General features: G+C 44.3%; 1 long non-coding RNA gene across 1 annotated transcript; it reads right to left on the reverse strand.

The window, feature by feature from the left end:
- Positions 1–15,182: 15,182 nt before the first annotated feature.
- On the reverse strand, positions 15,183–18,106 carry LOC110204189 (uncharacterized). Its single transcript, XR_002323233.2, has 3 exons — positions 17,859–18,106; positions 16,873–16,916; positions 15,183–16,107 (listed from the first exon to the last, which is right to left on the reverse strand). It is a non-coding gene; the product is annotated as an uncharacterized LOC110204189 (long non-coding RNA).
- Between the last annotated feature and the right edge of the window lie 3,976 nt (positions 18,107–22,082).

Below are 22,082 nucleotides of genomic sequence, written 5' to 3' on the forward strand. Positions count from 1 at the left end.
AACAAAAAACAGGAGTGGAAAGGAAATGTTGTCCCTCCCTTTTTTAACTTCTGAAGGCTGGGATGACTCAGTGCTCTGTTCCTCATTCAGAATGCCTAAATGGGCAGGGCAGGGTTGTCATTCTGAAGGTACAGGGTCCCTTCTGCTCCCACGTGACCTGGAGCAAGACTAAGTTGTGGCTTCGATGCCCTTGGAGGTCCCTGCCAGTGATCTTCAGAAGAAGTTGTGTGTGTGTGTGTGTGTGTATGTGTGGTGTGTGCATGTGTGCTCATGTATGCACACATGTGTGCACGTGTGTGTCTTTACTTTTTTTTTTTCCATTTGGACCTGGAATTTCTTCAAGGAGGAGACCTTATATCCTAATGCAGACAAGCACCTGGGGTGTAGGGCAATGAGAGAGAGTTGCACAGTCAGCAGGAGTCCGAGGCATGAACCCAGGCCTTCCTGACTCTGAGACTGGCCCACTGTGCACTATTGCCTAAATGTGTATATGTGTATGTGATGTGTGCATGCGTGTGTTATGTTGCATCAATGTACAGGTATACATATGTGCATGTGTGTATGTGGTATGTGGTATGTGTATAGGCATGTATGCATGTAACCTGGTGTATGTGTATGTGTGTATCATGTGCATGTTGTATGTGAGTGTATATGTTTTGTGGTGTGTGTGTGTGTAGTGCATGTGCATATATGCATGTGGTACATGCAATAGCTTTTCATTTTAAGAAAGTCTGTATTAAATGCTGTGCATTATATTGTAAGCTGTCCATCTTTTCTTTGCTTCCTTTTAGGTTTTCTTTTGTTCCCTGCTGTACACTTTTTATTTTGTTCTTTTTTTCCCCTCCTCCCTCCACTCTACCCACTACCTCAAGGCTACAATTGAACATTGGATGTATTTATATATATGTATTGATCTATACATACACATACATATATACACACAGACATATATAAACATATACTTTCCCTAAGAGATTCTAGTCGTACTCTTTCTGTTTATGTTTGTGCATATCTCTTTTTTTTCTTTTTGTAATTTATTTCTTTAATAGCAAATGATTAATTTATTTATTTTTAGTTTCCAACATTCACTTCCACAAGATTTTGAGTTCTAAATTTTCTCCCCATCTCTCCCCTCCCCTTACCCCAAGATGGCGTGCATTCTAAATACTCCTTCCCCAAATCTGGCCTCCCTTCTACTACCCTCCCCTTTTCTGATCCCCTTACCCTTCTATTGTCCTGTAGGTCAGGATAGATTTCTAAATCCCTTTGCCTGTATATCTTATTTCCCAGTTGCATGTAAAAACAATTTTTTAACATTTGTTTTCAAAATTTTAATTTCCAACTTCTCTTTCTTCCTCTCTCTCTACCCTCCCTCAATGAATAGGCAAACAGTTCCCTATAGGTTATACATATGTAGTCATGCAAAACACTTCCATAGTGGTCATGTTGTCACATTTCCCTGCATCCTATCCTGCCCCATTTTTTCTGTTCTCTCCTTTGACCCTGTCCCTTCAAAAGTGTTTGCTTCTAATTACCCCCTTCTATCATCCACTTGTTTCTTATCCCCTTCCCCCCTATTTTCCTGTAGAGTAAGGTAGATTTGCATACTCAATTGAGTGTGTACCTTATTCCCTCCTTAAGCCAAATCCAATGAGATTCACTCATTCCTTTTCACTTCCCGCTTCTTCCCCTCCACTGTAAAAGCTTTTTCTTGAGAGATAATTTACCCCATTCTACATCTCCCTTTCTACTTCTCCCAATATAATCTTCTCACGCCTTTTAATTTAATTTTATTATTTTTTAGATCATCTCTTCATATTCAACTTACCCTGTGCCCTCTGTCTATAGGTCTCATGAGTTACAAATATCATCTTTCCATGTAGGAATGTAAACAGTTCAACTTTAATAAGTCCCTTATGATTTCCCTTTTCTGTTTACCTTTTCATGCTTCTTTTGAGTCTTGTATTTGAAAGTCAGTTTTTCTATTTAGATCTGTTTTTTTCTCAAGAATACATTAAATTTCTCTACATCATGGAAGGCCAATTTTTCCACTCATTGATTATACTCAGTTTTGCTGGGTAGGCGATTCTTGGTTTTAATCCTAGCTCCTTTGACCTCCAGAATATCATTCTTACTTGATTTTCTAAATCCTTTTTGAGCTTTTCCATGGCCTGAGACTGATTCATATTTTTCTTGGAGAGGCCTTTGACTGTGTTTTCTTCTGGTTGTATATTTTGTTCTTCTTTTGTCACCAAAGTTAGGTTCTATAGTCTGACTTTTTTTTGTTCAGTGTGTAAATGTTCCCAGGTAATTACTTGATTTATAAACTCTTTGTTAAGGTAGGGGTCTGCTTCCAGTGTGCAGGGTGTACTGGCCCAAGCTTCAGGGGTTTTGTGCAGCTGTTTTCAGACATACTTCTAGGGATCTGTAAGTTTTCTGTTCTTAAGGTGGTATGATCTAAAGAGAGGTGTTTACTCCTCTCCTGGACTAAGCTCTGGTCTGTGAGTGACCACAAGCAGTCTTTTCTGCCTTGGAACTATAAGGACAGTGCCCTCTTCACCACTGCCACAAGCTCTGGCTCATCAGTATTCCTCCTCACCCCGGACTTGCCACCCAGGACAGTGACCCAGATCTAAGTGTTGAGGTTTAGAGTTGGGAGAGCTGGTTCAGGTGTGAAAGAATTCACTTAGACCTTCTCTGTAGCCATTGGGAGCTTTATTTCATCAAAGCTTCACAGGCCTAAAGTTAGCAAGGAGCTAAACAAAGGGGCACAGATACAGGAAAAGACCCAGGCTTATATAGACAGCAAACTATACAGCCTTTAGGAAGATGATACATTTTTAGAGTTTCGTACAAGAGTTGGAGATGAGGGACAGGTTAAGAACATACAAGGTGAGGAAAATGATTGTCAAGTAAGGAAAAATTGTCATGACACAGAATGAGGAAGATAAATGACAGGATAAGGGAAACAAAGACAATTCTTTTGGTACAGGATGGGCTACAGAATAAGCCTCAAATCCCCTCAGGGGCCTGGGAAAGTAACACTTAATATAATTTTTAATCCTAGGGCACTTTTTGCTTCCATATCATAAGAAATGGCAAAGCAAGAGAATTCTGTCTCAGCACCAGCAGAAGGATCCCTGCAGACCTCCTCTGATCAGCTGTTCAATGCCCTTACCATCAGCTGGTCGAGTGCTCCAGAAGCAGCCACTGCCTAAGTGTCTGCCAACCTGGGTCTGCGCTAGGGCCAGGAGCGGACCACCCTCCTCTCTCACCTACGTCTGACAGACCTTCCCCACTGACCTTCTATGTTGTCTTTGGCATTTGTGGGTTGAGAAGTCTGGAAACCACCCCAGCTACCTGTGATTCAGTCCCGAGGGCTGCTCCAGGTTCACTGCACCCCCATCTTTGCCTGTGTGATTCACACTGAACTGTGCTCCTCTCCCAGCCCAACACAGCAGACCTTTCCCATCAGCCATCCAGATTGTCTTGGGCGGCAAAATTGTTTCACTCTATCTTTTGTGGGTTCTGCTGCTCTAGAATTTATTTAGTCATTTTTTACAGGTATTCGGGGGAGAGCTCAAGCACGTAACTGCTTTTACTCCACCATTTTGGCTCTGCCTCTGCATATCTCCTTTCTCCTATCTCTCCTAACTCCTCTATTTTACTTCTACCTTCTTCCTTACCCTCCTATTACTTAACCTACCCCCCACTCCGCAATCTCTCCCCTATCCTTTACCCTAAATCTAAACCCCTTTCCATATTCCTCTTTTAACCTATTCTCACACATTCCCAACTAAAGATCCCTTCTTTATCCTCTCCCAACTCCCTATCCCCTTAGAGTTTTATTTCTTTCTAAATTTAGAAGATTTTTATACTCTTCTAAATGTTTGTGTATTTTCCCTGTTAAACCCATTCCCAGTGAGAGTAGGTTTCCACAATTTACAGCCCCTCTCCCCCATCTAATTCTTGTGTCTCGTTCTTCTTCTTGCACCTCATTTGTAAAAGATAATTACTCTCAGCTGTACCTGAGTGGTTTTACTTTTTGTACTCATATCATACTCAGGTCTACCCCGATCTTCCTTATAAGTTACCTAGTAACAATCTTAGACATGGGTTTTATGTTTTTCATACATAAAAGGTAAACATTCTATCCTCATTTAGTCCATTATAATTGGTCATTGGTATGTACTTTATATTTCTCTTGGCTCTTGTATGTTAAATCTTCTACTGAGTTCAGGGTTTTGTTTTGTTGTTGTTGTTGTCGTTTTTAACAAAGATCTGAAAGTGTGACAATTGATCAAATGTTCACTTTTTCATTCAGAATTATGCTTACTTTTACTGAGTATGATGTTTTCGGCCAGAAGCCCACTTCTTTTGCTCTTCCATATATAGTGTTCCACTATAATCACCCCTTGTCCTGGGGTATGGGGGATGGTGCCTTTGTCCTCTAATCCTCTTCAGTTCTCCCTTCCAACCTTGAACTCAAAGCAAGACCTTCAGCCCCCTGTCACTGCCCACAACTAGCGGTTTCCCACCTCACTGCTTCTGCACTCACTTGCAGTATACTACTTCCTTCTCGCCCCACTGTGTTTCCATCTCCACAGCGCAGCTGGGTCTGGTGTTATTGTCAGCAGAGGTTCCCTCAGTCTCCCCCAGGATGGACACCCAACTCCCCTCACTGTCCCTGGGGTAAAAGTCCCTGGGAGCAGAGGCAGCCTTCCAAACCCACTAACCCCAGGACTTGCTGCTTGCTCTTAAAGTGCATCCTAGCCTAGAGGTGTTTATTCTTCACAGGGAAGAAATCTCCTGGGATTTTTCTTCACATCTTCTCCAATTGTCCCAGGAGGACTTCTCTTCTGCCGGTATTCTTATTTGTTTTCATGAATCAAAGTTCGCCCAGAGGTGCTATTTTCTCTCTTTTGTGGAGGAAAATATTAAGGGTTTGACATTTCTAATCTACTCTGCCATCTTCCCACAATCTTCTCCCCATTGTGGGGAATTTTTTCATGTGACTATTGCTAACTTTGATTTCTTTGTCTGAAAACTGCCTGTTCATATTCTTCAACTTTTATCAATTGGAGAATGTTCTTATTTTTAAAGAGTTGCTCAGTTCCCTATATGTTTGAGAAGTGAGGCCTTTGTTAGACAAACTTGGTGCAAAATATTTTTCTCATTTCCTGTTTTCCTTCTAACTTTGGCTGCATTGGTTTTATTTGTTCGCTGACTCCAGGCCAGGGTGGGCCATATGACAAACTCCCTCCCCTTACTCTTGCAGGAAGATGCCTGAGTACTATCTGCCCCAAGCAAAGAGGCCAGCTCTTCCAGTTTCTCCACTTTGATTGGTCTCCTGCCATGCCCTCACTGAAATCCCTGGCTTCTGGCATAAGGGGCGTTAATGTCCATGACTTCTTTGAACTTGTCTTCATAATCTTCTCATACTTTTCTGTGATGAGCAGAAACTTCTCTTCTGGTCTTTTGCTCTTTGTGCTTCCTCTGAATCTCTTCCATTCCTTCTGTTCCCTTCTTCCTCCTGCCCAATGCCTTTTTTACAGTTCATGTTTTCACTCTTTCACCCTGGCTGTGATGCCCACCTTTCTCTTTCCTTTTCTCATCTTTCTTGTGATGAGCTTTTTTTTTTTAATGGATATTGGCTGGGGTATTTTGATGGTCAAGGAGTCACCTTCTTCATCTTCCATAGAATCTGCCTTCCTAAAAGATGAATTCCTAATTGTTAGCTCCATGGGATGACCTCTCACCTTTCCCTCTTCAACAAAATCCCACTTGGAATCCCTATCACCAGAATGTTCTTGTGTTTTACCTCTGCCTTCTCTTCTTTCTTCTTCCCCATCTTTTCCTGAAGCATTTCATCTAAAGTTTTCACTTTGCAAGAACTCTTTTCATCAGAGTTAAGCGACACACTGCACCTACTACTACCAACACCACAGCTACTGTCTGCCCAGAGACTGAGGAGAGGCAGCACTGAGTGCAAAAGAGGTGTGTCATTCCCCACTTGGCATGACCTGGTGAAGTCATATTTGAGTTTTTGTCTAAGTTTTTTTTTTAACTTTCTCTTATATGAAGTTTTGAACAGTAATATTGTCCATTTTTAATGAATGTTTTAGATATCAGCAAAATAAAGAAACAAAGAAACAAACAAAAAAAGCAAAACAACTCTTCTCAAGTCCCTCACAAGCTCAGCCCAAGCTGCCATTCCATTCTTATTCTACATGACTCCCCTTCCCATTCTCTAGGGTCCAGCCAAATTGGCCTTTTTAGTCTCATCCCATCTCTTTCCTTTGTACCAGCTGTTTCTCATGTCTGAGGGGCCTTTCAAACTCTCCATGAGACCTTTTCTCTTTTCTGATTCCTTTAAGTGTGAGGGCTGCCTTTTGCCCCACCCACCCCACCCCCTGCAGAATGGCCAGTTGTATACATTATTTCTACCCTCAGTATGTAAGCCTGCCTGGCCCTAGAGCATAAGCTCCATGAGGGAAGGTTTGATGCTTGTCACTGCAGCACCTGGCACAGTGCCCTGCTTGACATCAACATTGTAAATGTTTGCTAAATCCATGGATTGACTGGACTCCCTTCTTCTGTGTTTGTGTGAGTTTGCTAAGGTCACCCAGGTTCACACAGTTATTCATATTAGCCCCAAGTCATTGTCTATACATTTGGAACCTCCTTATCTCTTTGCTTGTTCTCCTTGGGTATAAGGGAAGCTGTCAGAGGGCAGAGACTCTGTTATTTCTGGTTATGTGTACCCAGTGCTCAGCCTGTTGTTGGTTCAGATGAGTCCCTCTGGCTTCCTGGCCTCCATGTCTAGTGCTTGTTCTGTTACACACCTCAGAATGCCTGCATGGAGCTCGAAGCTCCTGTATTGCTAGGCAGCCTTATTTACTGCAGCTTCAATTATTTTCAGTTTTGATTGGTTTAGAGATGACACAGTCTCAAGTTTGATAAGTATATAGTAAAGGTATTTATTATTAAGATAGTAAAATAGTATTAAGATTAGTTAATAAAATAGAGTTAGAGTTAGTAAGTCCCAGTAGGTAACAATAATATACTTAAGTCTCAATCGGTATCAAATCTTGTCATAGTCAATGATCACCATCAGAGGCACCATCTACATCGGGATCACTTGGCCTGGGGAGTCCCATTTTTCAGCATCCAGAGTGCCAAGGGGAAAATCCCAGGCTAGGTGTCCACACCTCAGGGCAGACTTCAAAGATAATTCAGGACTACCTGCCTTTAGTAGTTCCTTCTAACTAAGAAGGCAGTTTGCCAAAAATATGCGATCTGTGTGAAAGGAGCTGCTTTCAAAACTATCCTTGAGAGTATTCCTGTTTATGAATATACAGTTCCTGGAGGGGTGGCCAGCCCTTCTTGGGAGCAAATCCCATCAAGTCCTTCAACATCTAGCTAGGAATAAGATTAACAAGAAAAAAGAGGCAGGGTCCTATTGCAGACCTACTGAGCAAGTTCAGAATGTCTTTTAAATTTATTCATCACAACTCCCTGAGATACTTGAGGCTCTGATGGCTGTCTTAAGGCCCCTAAATTTATGCCAGCCTGAGGCTGAACTGAATAGGATGCCCTTCCAAAGGGATAAAGATGCACGGCCAATTTGGGGTTTTGGATTCCCCTGAGCACCTCTTCCTTTTTGGAGATTAACTCCCAGGGGCCCCATCTACCCCAGGTTTAGATTCTCTTCCTCCCCTCTTGCTCTGATTTCTGACCTTATCATTCCATAGAAACTGCTCTCTCCAAAGTCACTAGTAATCTCTTAATTGCCTTTTTTTTCAATCCCCATTTTTCTCAACCTCTCCTTGGCCTCACCTCACCCAACCTCACCTCTACAGCAACTCTTCTCTGTTTCACCTCTGCAGCATATCTCCAAAATGCCCCATTTTGTCCTGACTCTATTCCCACTCTAGTGTAGATCTTCATCACTTCAGTTGTAGACTATTGCAATAGCTACTGGGGAATCTGCCTTCCTCAATTTTCTCTTTGCTCTAGTCCATTCACCATTCAGATGCTAAAGTGACCTCCACCATACCTGTTCTGCTCAAGTCCAAACTGATTCTAGCTAGTGCTAGGGGAGTGTTTTAGCCATTGCTATCACTTTATTTTGTTTTCAGGATGGTCTTTATGCACCAGAGAAGAGGCTTTTGGGGCTGTGTTTTCATTGCATTCCCCATAAAATTTTGGGTTCAGTAACCTTGTTCATAGAAGAATTTTGTTAATAATGTGGGGTGTGTGTGTGTGTGTGTGTGTGTGTGTGTGTGTGAGTGTGTGTGGTTGTGTATATTTTGGGTAGAGCTAGGTGTTATCTTGACGTAGTGACTCAGGAAAGAGAAACCACCAGAAAAGCAGAGTGGGTGAGCCACTGCCTCATTCGTTGACCATGGTGTTGAAAGACAGGCCTTGCCTTGGAAGCCTGGAGCAGCACAGCCTGACTTTGTCATTGGAAGACCATTTCAGGGCAGTGTTTCAGGAAGCTTCTTTCCTGGGGGGCAGCAGCACATTTCAGTGATGATTCCCTGAGTGTCTGTTGTTTTTATGTCTCCTTCCCGACAGTTGAAAGAAAAAGTCTTGTCCTTAAGTAATGAAGTAGCAGAGGCTCATGGGGAGCTGGAACAGCTTCAGGAATGGCATGAACGAGAGCATGAGGAAGGGATGAACCTACTATCCCTGCTGAGATCCGACATGGGCCATACCCAGCATGAAAGGCAGGATTTCTGTGCTGTGTAATGGAGGAGGTAATCAGACACTTTTCCCTGTCAGTGTTTGGGCCATTTGCTGCAAAGGGCCAAAGTGCTCACATGGAGATAACGAGAGCTCAGGCTTTCTAGCTGTTATTATACTCCAGTCTTTAGTTTGGGCTCTAAATGAAATGTGGCTCGTGTATTACATGAAGCAAAGAATCAAAAAGTATTTTTAGACCTTGTTTTCAAGAAGTTTATTTTCTAAGTGGGGCATTGTTATTTGCTTATTGTCTCTCCTGTAAGATCTTAAGTTCCTTGAAGGCAGGGTCTTTTGTCTCTTTGTATCCCCAGTACTTTTCACAGGGCCTGGCATAATGGTAGGTGCTTATTAAATGTTGATTGATTTCCACAAAGAAACAGACAGTGGACCTTCCTTCGAAAGGCTGAAGGTTAGGGTAGAGTTTCTTAGCCTCACAGAGCTCTCATCTGTAATACATGATTGGACCAGTGAAGAACATGGCCTCTTGTAACCCTTCACTCCCCTCTTGGCTGGAGGCTTGCTGTCCTCTATCACTAAACTCTTATTCCTCCCCTTCTCCACTCTTGAACCCTTTCACACCATTACCCATTCTTTCCTTTTTTCCCCAGGCTCTGATGAGAGGCAACTCTTCTCAGCAGACCAGCTGTTGCTCTCTTTCTTTCCTGTCTCCTGCAGCATTTTGTTCCCTCAGTTATCTCCGCCCTGGCCCTGCTTCCTTCAGTCTTTCCCTAGACACTCATCACTTCTTTGCTTTGCACATATATGCCCCCCTTTTTTCAATTGATCTTACCATCTCTCCGGAGACAATCCTTCTATGTCTCTCCTCTCTCTTGCTGCCAGCCCCCAGAAAGGTTCTTGCTACTCATTGCCCTCCATCTCTTGTCTCCTTCGTGGGTCACACCTCTGCAATCTGACTTCTTTCACTCATCTGTAACTGAGCGCTCCACAGCAGCTGGCCCTTTCTTGGTCCTCATGGTCACTCACACTGTCAGGCCCCTCAATTCCTTCCTCCTGGGCCTTCTGTCCTCCCTCTTCTCCTGCTTGTCAAACTATTTCTCAGCCTCCTTTGCAGGTTTGGCATCCACCTTGGAAGGCTCCGCCCTGTTCCTTTATTTCTCTCTCTCTCTCTCCTCACCCAATAATAAATGCTTGGGGATGGACTGATCCTTACTCTACCTCTGGTGAAGTACCCAATCCACTGCCAAATCTTGGGGTTTCACTTTCTCCATCTCTCATCTTTTTTTTTTCTTTGAATTCTCACACAGCCATCATCCTAGTTCAGATCTTCATCTCTTCAGCTGTTGCAGAAGCTCCTGCTTGGTTTCCTTCCCTCCCATCCATCCTCTGGAGGCACAGCTGCCAAAGAGAACTTCTTAGAATTGCATCTGCTCCTATCACTCCTCAAGAAACTACAGTGGCTCCCTGAGTCCTTTCTGATCCCTTATAAACTCTTCCTTGTAGTTTTGAGAGCTCTTCACAGCCTGACCTGATCAACCCTCCTCCCAGCCTCATTGTGCATCGTCCCCCTTCCATCATGCTACCCTCCTTCCTGAAAGGCATCCTTACTATTCCTTTCCCATGGCAGGTCATCTCTTGTCTCTGTTTCTTTAGACTGCCTGCCCCTCCTGTCTGGAATATTCTTCCTTAACTCCACCTCTTGGAAACCCAAGCTTCCTTCAAAATTCCCACAGAGGCATCTGTGAGAAGCCTTTCCTGATCCTCCCCTGGCCCCTAGCTCCTAATGCTGTGATCTCCATTCTCGAATATCTATTTTTTATTCTGTGTAGACAAATGTACATGTGTAGTACATCCATGAGTACGTATGTATATGATCTTCTCTCCTCCCACTGGAATGGAAGCTCCAGGGCAGGCAGTATTAGAGTTGCTCACAGCATCAAGCCTAGCACACAGTAGGTGCTAAATATTTGTTGCTTGTCATCAGATTATAGTTTGTCTTGAAGATTCCCATTTGGACAAGTTCATTTTCAGGCTTTGCCCTGTTGTAGAATTACAGGTACCCTGTCTTCATTAGATGGTGCCCTAACTTCAGAACTTCACATTGGACACATGGTCAGGAGAGGCCAGTGGGGCATCCCAGTTCTCACCCTGTCTGACCCATCAACTTATTGTAGGTACTTCTGTGGACTCATGCCCTCGGGGATGTCAGGTCTCACTCCCGTGGTAGTGAGCACAGCTTCCTGGTGGGTCTTTCATGCACATCCTTGCTCCCATCAGTCTTTTGGAGAAGAGCTGTTGAGCTGGTTTGAAGTTGGCCTAGCATTTCAGGGCCATGTAAAAAAAAATCTTACAAAATTGTGGTACCCCAATGGAAGTGAATGTTACTATTCTTTATTGTTGGTGTTGAGTCATTTTCCATGGTGCCTGAGGCAAGATTTGAACTCTGCAAGATGAGTTTTCTTGACTGTAGACCAAGCACTCTGTGAATCATGGCGCCCCCTAGCGGCCCTTAGTATTCTTTTAAAAATGAAAGCTAGTGGGGGCAGCTAGGTGGCGCAGTGAATAGAGCACCGGCCCTGGATTCAGGAAGACCTGAGTTCAAATCCAGCCTCAGACATATAACACTTACTAGCTGTGTGACACTTAATCCTCATTGCCCAACAAAAAAGAAAAAAAAAAGTAAAAATGAAAGCTAGGAAGAATTGCAGGAGCATGAGAAGACTTGGAGGACAGAATGAAGTAAACAGAACCTTGTTTCCCACAGAGGGAATGAATGTGAGTGCTGTGGGATGCACCTGGGAGAAGAGTGAGAAAATGTGCCATGTGCTTTTCACAACCAGGGACTCTTTTGGTCTCTTATCTTTTTAAGAAGCACTGGTGTGCTGGGCAGTCACACATCCCTAGAAACCACTCTTTTCTTGTTTTTGCTTTCTAGTAATCTAGTAGATTTACACATTACACCTTGTTCAGCCTTTCCCCAACCAATGGGCATTCCTTTCAATTCCACTTTTTTTTTTGCTTTACCAGAAAAGTAATGCTGTCTATTAGAATTAAAATTCTTACTTTGTCTTTTTGACCTCCTTGGGATCAAAGTACTATCCCAGCATCAATATGTGTGTGTGTGTGTGTGTGTGTGTGTGTGTGTGTGTGTGTGTGTGTGTGTATAAACAGCATTCTCCAATTGCTTTTTAGAATGGAGGGACCAGGTCCTGGCTCCACCCACAGTGTGTCTGTGCTCCCCTCTTCCCATCGCCCCTCTGATGGGGATCTTTTCTTCCATCTCTCTTATTTGGGGCCTGGGCAGTTTGCCCACCACAGTAGGACTCTATGCTAGCTGGGGGAGCATGGCCTGGAATTATGTCAATGCCAGTTGAGGTGCCCTCCCTGGCCAGATAAGTTTAATCCAAGCATCATGGTCTGAGCTGAGTGTGCTAACTCACACAGGGAGAGAGAGCCCTGAAGCATGAGGTGAAGCTTCCAGGTTGTTTGGATTGGAATTTCTCTCATTAGTGCTTTTTGTCTCTTTAGGGGGCAGGCAGTACATCTCTGTCCATTCCCACTGACTCTTCTCTCTTCTGTTCTCCATCCCCTGGGTGACAGGCCAGTTGTTCTTCTTGTCACTTTGATCATGAGGCAATCAAGACAGTGGAGTGGGTACAGAAGAAGAAGATTCAGCTGCTCACATTGGGACTAGGAGGCGATGCCTTGTAAGGAAGCCATCTCCCCTCTTGCAGCCTCAGTTTCCTCTTCTGTAAAATGGAACAAATGATACCTTCACTATTTGGCTCATAAGCTTGTAGGGAAAGGGAGAAGAAGGCCAAAAAGTCTTTCTGTGCTAGGCCCATGAGAGCTTCCCTTGCTATTTATTCCACACCTTCGGGGGGGGGTGGGGGTGGAAAATGACACTGAACCTTTTAACCTGGCACCCCAGAATGCCACCTCTTTGAGGCAGAACCAGGGGCTCAACACCCAACAGGACATTTTATTGCAGCAGAATGGTGCTGGGAAGCCATCACTAATTCTTCAAAGAACACATTTTCAAAATGATGAGTATGGGTGTTTAGGTGTCTCCTTACAGCCAGTGAAATGACTTCCTAAGCTGAAGCTGTCCAAACCTTCTAAAGCCAGATGCTGTTACTCCTCCTGGACCAGGCCAGGCTAGGCTGCCCAGAAATGGTCCTCCCTGATTATGGAGTGCCCATGTTCAGGGCCTAAAGTCAATCTCGTTCAGACAGGGAGGGAGGGAGAACTCTGGGAGGCCATGATCCTTTTGCCATTGGAAGCTCAGGTAGAGCCAAACAGAGCCTCTGTTCTAAGGTCTTGGGCCTTCTGGCAGACTTTCTGGGTTGTAGGGCTCACTGTGGACAATATCTAGAAAGAATGAGGCAACCCTGCATTTACCTCAGGTGCCATCATCCTCTAAGGCTCTGGCTTGGTTGCCTGGCTTGGCAGAACTTTGTGCGCTCGGAATATTCCAGTAGATGGTACCTAGCAGCCTTCAGGGTTCCAATAACAGAAGGCCAGATGCCATAGAACTGGCTAGAGAGAAAAAAAATAATCTCAGCAATTTAATTTTTAATTTATTATTTTTTCAGGGAAGCTATCTGGTGGCTGTACATGACCTACACCAGGAAGTCTGTAGTAGTTGCAGGCCACTGAAAATCAGCCTTCTGGCTTCCACGCTGGCAAGCCACAGTACAATAGTAGGCATGCAGTCTCTGCCCTCTCTGAGACCCAAAATGCTTGGGCCAAATAGCAGGAAGAGGCAGTTAGCCTTGCCAGGGCAGTTCTCTGGGCTGAAAATGGGGGCTTGAGAGGTGATTTTGTCTTCTCCAACATGTGACTATGAAACAAGGGTCCTGGTTTTTGCATGTGTGGTAGATAGGTAAGGGCCTCGGCAGGAACTGGAGTGGAGTCTGTGTTCATTTTAGGACTCTGGTTTGTTATTGTCTTTTTGGTTCCTTTAGAGTATCCCCTGAAGCCAGGAGGTAATGATGCTGGCTTTAATTATAGGAAGAAAAATCATTTCTAATGTAAATCAATTTGCCATAGTAAATGTACTAGGGCAGAAATTCGCTCTTGTCCTTTGGAAAGTCTCTGTGATCCCAAGGTTTACTCTGATATTAGTTGTTAGGGCCACCCTTAATTTTTATAGCATTCATGGTAGACTAAAGCTTTTCATGAAATAAATGCAATATGGCCTGGCTGAAAACCACGCAGACAAAAACTGATCTGGAAGTTTCTTTGCTTCCCTTGTCTCCACTTTCTACCCAGCAGCTATTATTGTCCCACCTCTGAGCAGGGCCTGCTCTTGCTCTGGGCCTTCCCAGGTTAGATGGGAAAGTGAAGTCTGCCTACATGAAGATGTCACCCAATCCATCACTAGGTCCTTCTTCAGCCCTGGCCTCTTTCTAGTCCTTCTCTCCCTTGCTAGCATTTTGGTTGTTTACCTCCATCCGCCATGCACTCCCCTTTCACCCTCACCCTTTAAACATTCTTCATTCACATTGTCTTCCCTTGGTGTCAGCACTGGGCTTGGAGGTGCAAGGTCATTATATGACCCAAATAGCTGTTCTGGGAGAGCTCTGTTGATGACGCTTGAGAAACTGTCAGAATTCAGAATCAGTTGATCATGAGTCCACAGGGCTGGCTCCTGTGCACCTGTTCACTGAGGTCTGAAAAAAGCAACATCAACATGGCATGACAAGATTCTGAACATGGCATTGCTTCAACCGTACTGAACATCGCCACTCTGGTCCAGTGTTGGAGAGATGGTCACGTGAGTTCCTAGACATCCCACTAAGTGTTGGATGGGGCATGTGGGTGGGGTGTGGCTCACTTGTGGGAATTAGTGACCAACAAGACCCATCTTCAGAGGCCTCCTGTGAGCTTGGGGGGACCAGGAGGGAGCAGGGAGCTGGGGGGAGAGTGCTAGGAGGTGCACTCAGCCCAGCACATAGAAATGTTTGTGCAAGACTGTTTCCTTTTTAACACTGAAACAACAACAACAACAGTAATAAAAACAGTTCTCTCTTTAAACTATCTAGCAAAGACTATGTTGGCTTGTTTGATTCCATGTCCTGCAGAGAACTGAACTAAGTGATGTTTTTTGGTTCTGGACTTTCTCCATCCAGCCAAGATTCCTTTTGAAGAAAGCCTTTGCTCTGGCAGCCAACCTCCAAGGCCCCCATGTTCTGGCAGCAGCAGCTGCTTCCCCCCAAGCACTGTGGGAGTGCTTTGAGTCCTAATGGCTGAAGATCCATGAGCAGGCCTCAGGGATAGATGCTGACCATTGCTCTGATTCTGAGTCTTCAGGTGGCTGTGGACAACCTCTTGGAGATGATGCCAGACTCCAGCAAACAGGTAAGTTTCCAGTCATCACTGCTGTCATTCAGGAGCCCAGAGGGCTTGTCAGCCAACACCACTGAGGTTTTTTGTCCTGCACTTGGCCTGAGCTGCCCAGTGAGCTGTCCTAAGTGCCACAAGAGTGTGAGAAGGTGTCTGTGGGGAGTGTGAACTGGGATTGAATGGGACAAGGTCCATTCTTCCTGATTTCTTCATTGTCAAGGTCAAGATTGCACCCATCATGCCCAATGGTGAAAAGAACCATGAAAGGTACCATGGAGAGGGGCATTACCACCTTGTGGAACAGGCTAATGACAGACTGGCTACTAGGCACCCTTTGCAGCTGTCCAATTTGTCATGCCCTTAATACACCAAATTCCTTTTTCTAGAGCTGTGGTTCTGTGGGACTTCTGCTGAGCATAGCAAGGCCTTCACTATTCCCTACACACCCACCCAACATATAATACATAGTCATATACACAACTCTTGGGGGTGAGCAGAGCCTGGCAGGGAGGTTGACTGCCTGACCCTCAAGAGGATGGGGAGTGGAGGGGGCAGCTAGATGCTACAGTAGATAGAGCTCCAGCCTTGGCATCAGGAAGACCTGAGTTCAAATCTGGTCTCAGACATTTGACACTTGCTAGCTGTGTAACCCTGGGCCAGTCACTTAACCCTGACTGCCTCACCAAAAATCCAAAAAAGAAAGGTGGATAGGGAATGAAACACAAGTTGCTCAGCTGGTGGTCTCTCCTCCATATCAGTGAGGGTCCAGTGGGGCAAGATTGATCCATGGAGGTTGGCTCCCACCTTCTGTCTCTTTTCCAGAGGCCATAGTGTCCAAAAGAGATTAACCATAGGGAAGGGAGGAGAAGGTCGGGGAGCTGCTTGCTGGTAGAGGGGAGGTGGATGAAGAGGGAAGGAATATAGAGACTCGGGGGAGGGGCTAATTGGCATACTTCCCATGGACCCAGATGAGTAAATGCAGGTATACTCAGGGTGACCGTAGTTGCTCAAGATGTGAAGTTCTACCCTCTGATATGAGACTGTGTTGTCGCCCTGTGGGAAGAGGAGAATGCAGTAAGGAAGGCCTCAGATCCCTTGGTGGACACCTGACCCTGGAGTCCTTCTGTCTCACACTTCCTTCAAAGAACAGTGGCTGAATTAAGCCACAGTGTTATCGTTCAGCTCTCTGGAGTCCCTGCAGCCATTTGTAAAGCAGTGACGTCCCCATTGCCTGTGATCTGGCCTTTGAGAACATCAGCCTGCCTGGGTCACTGGGCAATTGCTGTTAGACCACCCCTCCATATGTGAAAGTGGAAGGTCTGATTGGACTCCCCAGCTTTATCATAGGTGACTTGCCCCAGGGCCACCCCTCAGCCTGAGAATCTTCATTTAGCCCTTTTGGTCTCTTTTCACAGAGGGCTTCATGGGACACACTAGACAGTGACAAAAATGAAAGGTTAAGGTCAACTTTGGAACAGTCGCTGGAGGAAGGAGTCAAACAGAGGACAGGAAATGGAATAGGCTTGTTTAAAGAAAACCAGTACCCAATGGAAAGAACAGAGCCAGAGACCTGGGTGCAAGTCTTCACTCACATTTACTCTGTGCGAGACCCTGGGCAGGTCATTTCCCTCCGAGGCCTCGGTACCCTCATCTGTTCTCTGAGGTCCACTCCAACTCAGATTGATCATATTTGCACGCTAACCCAAGTGTTCTGGCTCCACTGACCCACCCTAGAGAATCTGAGTTGTGGTTTCACTGATCTAGCTTTCTAGCCCTCCTTCCCTCTTCTTCCCTTTGCAAGTCAGTTTTGGGCCTTACCTCTGCAACTCAGACATCTGCTAGAGCACCCTGCTTTCCTGCTCCTGTAAGGAAAGTGTGGACACAATGAGACTGATGAAAACACCAACGCTGTACTCTGGGGATTCATGATCTCCTCAGGCTGGGCCCTCTGTCTGCTGGGGAGGATCTGAGTATCTGCAAACTGCTGGGCTCCAGAAATCTTGACCTTTCATCCATACTAGACCTTTCAGAGACTGGGCTTCTTTCCTACCATCCCTCCAAGAAGAGGCATCTGAGAAAGACCCAAGCTCAGTTGGTGAGGTCATTTCTCAGTCCCTTGAAGAGAGTTTCCAACTCAGTTCTTAAATTCTTCTCATTGACAGTCTTATCCCTCCCTAGTCTTCCTGCATGTATGTGCTAGGCACATGGGAGCACTTCCAGAGAGGAGCTGCAAGAGGGGGCCTAGGTTGCTTGAGGTCAGTAAACTCCATACTCATCCTTCACACAAGGGGGTCCAGGATCATTAGGCAGCTCTGTTAGCAAGTGGCCATCTCTCAGCGAGAGCAGAATATGTCAATCTGAAATGCTCCCAGACATGTATGGAATCCAGCCAGAACCCTGTAGGCAAGTGCCAGGACCCCTGAGAGCAGCATCAACCTTTCAAGGATGCTGATTCAGCCAAAAGCAACCTTCCCAAGATACCCACCCCCACTGTCTCTGCTTCCAGAAGCATCTGAGTTTTTGTATTACCTGGCATGCCCAAGGAATGTTCTTTAGCATATGATAAAGACTAGCTGATGTTTTTCCTTGAGGGTGGGCAGAGCTTCCTGGGGAACACAGAGAAGGATACAGGCATTCGACAAAACCCAGAAAACTTGGCAGGTTCTGGCAATCCCAGAGTACTGCTTCACCTCAAGACTTGCCTGCCCCCACCATGGGCCCTGTGAGATCAAACTAAGAGACACTGGTTCTGGTGACCTGGTCCTCTCAGGAGAATAAATGGGCAAATTCTGCTTTCTCCTCACCTTGATGTGGGCAGTGGTGTCCCTTCAGAAGTCCTCCAGGTTGGCTCCCCATTGGCTCACAGGGCCCTACAGGAAAGTCAAAATATCTTTGTGGTTCAGGCCTTTCCCAACTCCACTCCCACTAGCTCTTTGCCATAGCTCCAGGTCATCCAGCTTGGTGGCCTCCTTCAGTCAAAGGCTAGAGTATTCGGAAGCCAGCGTCTTCAGTCACCTTCTTAGGGCATGAACCCTGGACAGGACAAGCTGTTCGGCCTTGAAAACAAAAAGGAAAACACACAAAGATGAAAAGTCTCTTAGGAGGAGAAACAAGGAACATGGGATATTAGAGACTCCAACATCTATTAAGCACCTACTCTGTGCCAGGCACAGGGCTGAGTTCTGGCAACACCAGGATGAAGAAAGAAACCTTTGTACCCACTGGAACTTCTGCCCTGATGGAGAACACAGGAACATTCCAAACCACCTGGTCTTAAACTTGTGGGTACGTATTTCTTCATTTTACATTGATGCTGTGAACACTTTTGCATGCATTTTTGGTCTTCCCCATTAGAAAGTAAGTTCCCTGCCAACAGGAATTGTTTTATTCTTTGTACTCATATGCCCTAGGCTAAGACCTGGCACATAGTAAGTGCTTAATAAATATGTGTGGATTGGAAGGAAGGGTACCAGCTTGGGTGCAGGGGCTTAGAACTGGAAGGGGCTTAGAACTGGAAGTGGAAAGGGAAGGCTGACTCAATTCACAGCATGGGGGCAGCGATTTTGGCAGGGTCACTGAGTGTGGAAGGAGGACTGAGTCCCAGTGAGGCTAAGGCAGGAAAGACAGAGTAGGGCAATTTTACTCTGGAGTCAAAGGAGAGCCCCTGGAGTTGGCTGAGGAGGAAGTCACCTGGTCTTCCCTGTGCTTCATGAAAGTTCCTTTGGAAACAGAGTGAAGAATAGACTGGAGGCAGGGAGTCCACTCAGGAGTCTGCTGCAGTGACCTAGGAGAGAGTGATGAGGGCCTGACCTGGGGTGGCCAGGATTATGAAGGTTGAAATGGCAAATAAGCTAAGAGAGCTCAGGGCAAAAGGCTGGGTCAGTGACCTCTCAAAGAGGTGCAAAGGAGGCCAAGCATGCAGAATTCTCCCCAACCATACCTTGCTTTTTATATACACGGGGCAGAGCCAAGATAGCAAAGAGCCCAGCTCAACTCCTCTCTAACAATCTAGAAAATGTACCAGACTGCATTCTGACCAGAAAACCTAAGACAAAGTCACTGTGAGTCATGTTTCCAGCCCAAGAGAGCATAAGAAGTAAGAGAGGGCTATGGACACTGGGTTGGGGGCTGGCCAGGAGCCCAGCATAATGGCAGTCAGGTCAGTGGAAAGCTTTTCAGTGCCCAAGGATGGTAAAAGGGCTGGGACTGAACCTCTGGGAAGGAGCAGGTCCCAGGGGACCCTATACTAGTGCTGGGAACAGGAATGGGGCCAGCTGGCATCTCTGGTCCACAGACGTAGGGCAGAGAGGACCAGTCATGAGTGAGCCAGTGAGCAATGTTGCCGTAGCTGAGCACTGACACAGGAATGTTTTACAAACAGAGCTGTGGGGACTGAGTCCCAGAGCACAGCATGGTGCTCAGTGCTATCCTTTAGTCCTGCATGTGAGCTTGCAGTGGGATACTTGAGGTAGGAGACCCAGACACAAGAAGAGTCAATAAGCTCAGTACCTCTGAACCCACAGATTCTCAAAGTGGCCTAACAGGGACTGAGTCCAGTAACATTCCACAGAATCTCAACCACCCACAAGCCAGTAGACCCAAAGCTGGGTCAGGAACTTGCACAGCTCAGACAAGGAGAGCAGTGAACAGATCATACTACTTTGGAAGCACTGAAAACTTGCAGTCTGAACTGAGAAAGCCTAGAGGTGAGCACAGCCCAACATCAACATAAAGTTCATAGTCAAGAAACAGGCTGGAAGAATCAGTGAACAAAAAATGAACCTGACAGTAAAGAGCTACTGTGCTAACAGGGAAGCTCAAGACAGAAAGAAGACGACGACTTGAAAACATCTTTAAGCAAAGCCTCAAAGAAAAAGGGAATATTGGCCATAAGATGAACAAGAATTCCTAGAAGAACTAAAGAACAAGATAAAAGTGCGCCCAAAAATGATTTTTTATTAATTTATTTTGATTTATCTACAACCACTACTATAAGCTTTTCAGTTTTTAATTTTTATCCCCCTCTCTCCTCAAGACAGCATATAATCTGATATAGGCTGTACATATGCATTCCTATTAAACATATTTTCACATTAGTCATGTAAGGAACAATTAGAACTGATAGAGGGAACCACAAGAAAGAGAAAACAAAACCAAAAAGAAGGAAAAAATTGGCAAATAATATGCTACAATCTGCATTCAAACTCCATAGTTCTTTCTTTGGATGTGGATAGCATTTTCCAGCATGAGACTTTTGGAGATGTCTTAGACCCTTGCATTGCTGAGAATGGCTAAGTCTCTCAAAGTTAGTCAATAGCACAATGTGGCTGTTACTGTGTACAATGTTCTCCTGGTTCTGCTCATTTCACTCAGCATCAGCCCATAGAAGTCTATCCAGGTTTTTCTGAAGTCCACTTGCTCATCATTTCTTATAGCAAAATAGTATTCTATTATATTCATATACCACAACTTATTCAGTCATTATCCAATTGATGTGCATCCCCTTAATTTCCAATTATTTGCCACCATAAAAAAAAAACTGCTAGAAATATTTTTGTACATGTGGGTCCTTTTCCCATTTGTACAATCTCTTTGGGATACAGCACTAGAAGTGCTATTGCTGGGTCAAAGAGTATGCACATTTTGATAGCCTTTTGGGCATAGTTCCAAATTGCTCTCCAAAATGGTTGGATCATTTCACAACTCCATCAACAAAGCATCACATCTTCTCCAACATTTATCATTTTCCTGTTTTATCATGTTGACTAATCTGATAGATGTGATATGCTACCTCAGAGTTGTTTTGATTTGCATTTCTCTAATCAACAATGATTTAGAGCACTTTTTCATGTAACTATAGATGGCTTTAATTTATTCATCTGAGAACTGCCTGTTCATGTCAGGTTTCACCACTTATCACTTGGGGAATGACTTGTATTCTTGTAAATTTGACTTAGTTCTCTCTATATTTTAAAAATTAGGTCCTTATCAAAGACACTGCTTTTAAAAATTCTTTCCCAGTTTCCTGCTTCCCTCCTAATCTTGGTTGCATTGGCTTTGTCTGTGCAAAAAACTTTTCAGTTGAATGTAATGAAATTTAACCATTTTGCAGTTCATAATGTTCTCTATCTCCTGTTTGGTCATGAATTCTTCTGTTCTCCATAAATCTGACAGGTAAACTATTCCTTGCTCTCCCAGTTTGCTTGTAGTATCAGTCTTTATACCTAAATTGTGAATCCATTTTGACTTTCTTATGGTACATTTTGGTCTAAGACTAGTTTCTGCCATATTCTTTTCCAGTTTTTCTAGCAGTTTTTGTCAAATAGTGAGTTGTTATCCCAGAAGCTGGGATCATTGTGTTTATCAAGTAGTAGATTACTAAAATCATTGCCTACTGTGTCCTGCGTACCTAACCTATTCCACTGATCCACCACTTTATATCTTAGCCAGTACCAAGCAGTTTTGATGATTGCTGCTTTATAATGCTATTTAAGATCTGGTATGGCTAGGCTTCCTTCCCCTGCATTTCTTTTCACTACTTTCCTTGATATTCTAGAACTTTTGTTATTCCAACTGAATTTTACTTTCTCTAGCTCTATAAAATATATTATATATATATAGTATTTTGATTGGTATGGCACTGAATAACTAAATTAGCTTAGGTGGAATTGTCATTTTTATTATATTAGCTCGGCCTACCAGTGAGCAACTGATTTTTTTCCCTAATTATTGAGATCTCACTTTATTTGTGTGAAAAGTGTTTTGTAATTATTTTCATATTGTTCCTGGGTTTGTTTTGTTAGGTACACTGCTAAATATTTTATGATGTCTAAAGTAATTTTAAATGGAATTTCTCTTTGTATGTCTTGCTATTGGTCTTTGTTGGTAATATATAGAAATGCTGATGATTTATGTGGATCCAAAAATAATTTTAAAAAACAATTAAGAGTGAAAGCAGAAGAAGTGAAAAAGAACAGTGAAAGAAAGATTTAATAGAGGTAAAAAAAATACTGATGAAAACTACTTAA

This window comes from Phascolarctos cinereus, unplaced genomic scaffold, assembly GCF_003287225.1.
Source record: "Phascolarctos cinereus isolate Bilbo 61053 unplaced genomic scaffold, phaCin_HiC Scaffold_1;HRSCAF=81, whole genome shotgun sequence".
NCBI lineage: Eukaryota > Metazoa > Chordata > Mammalia > Diprotodontia > Phascolarctidae > Phascolarctos > Phascolarctos cinereus.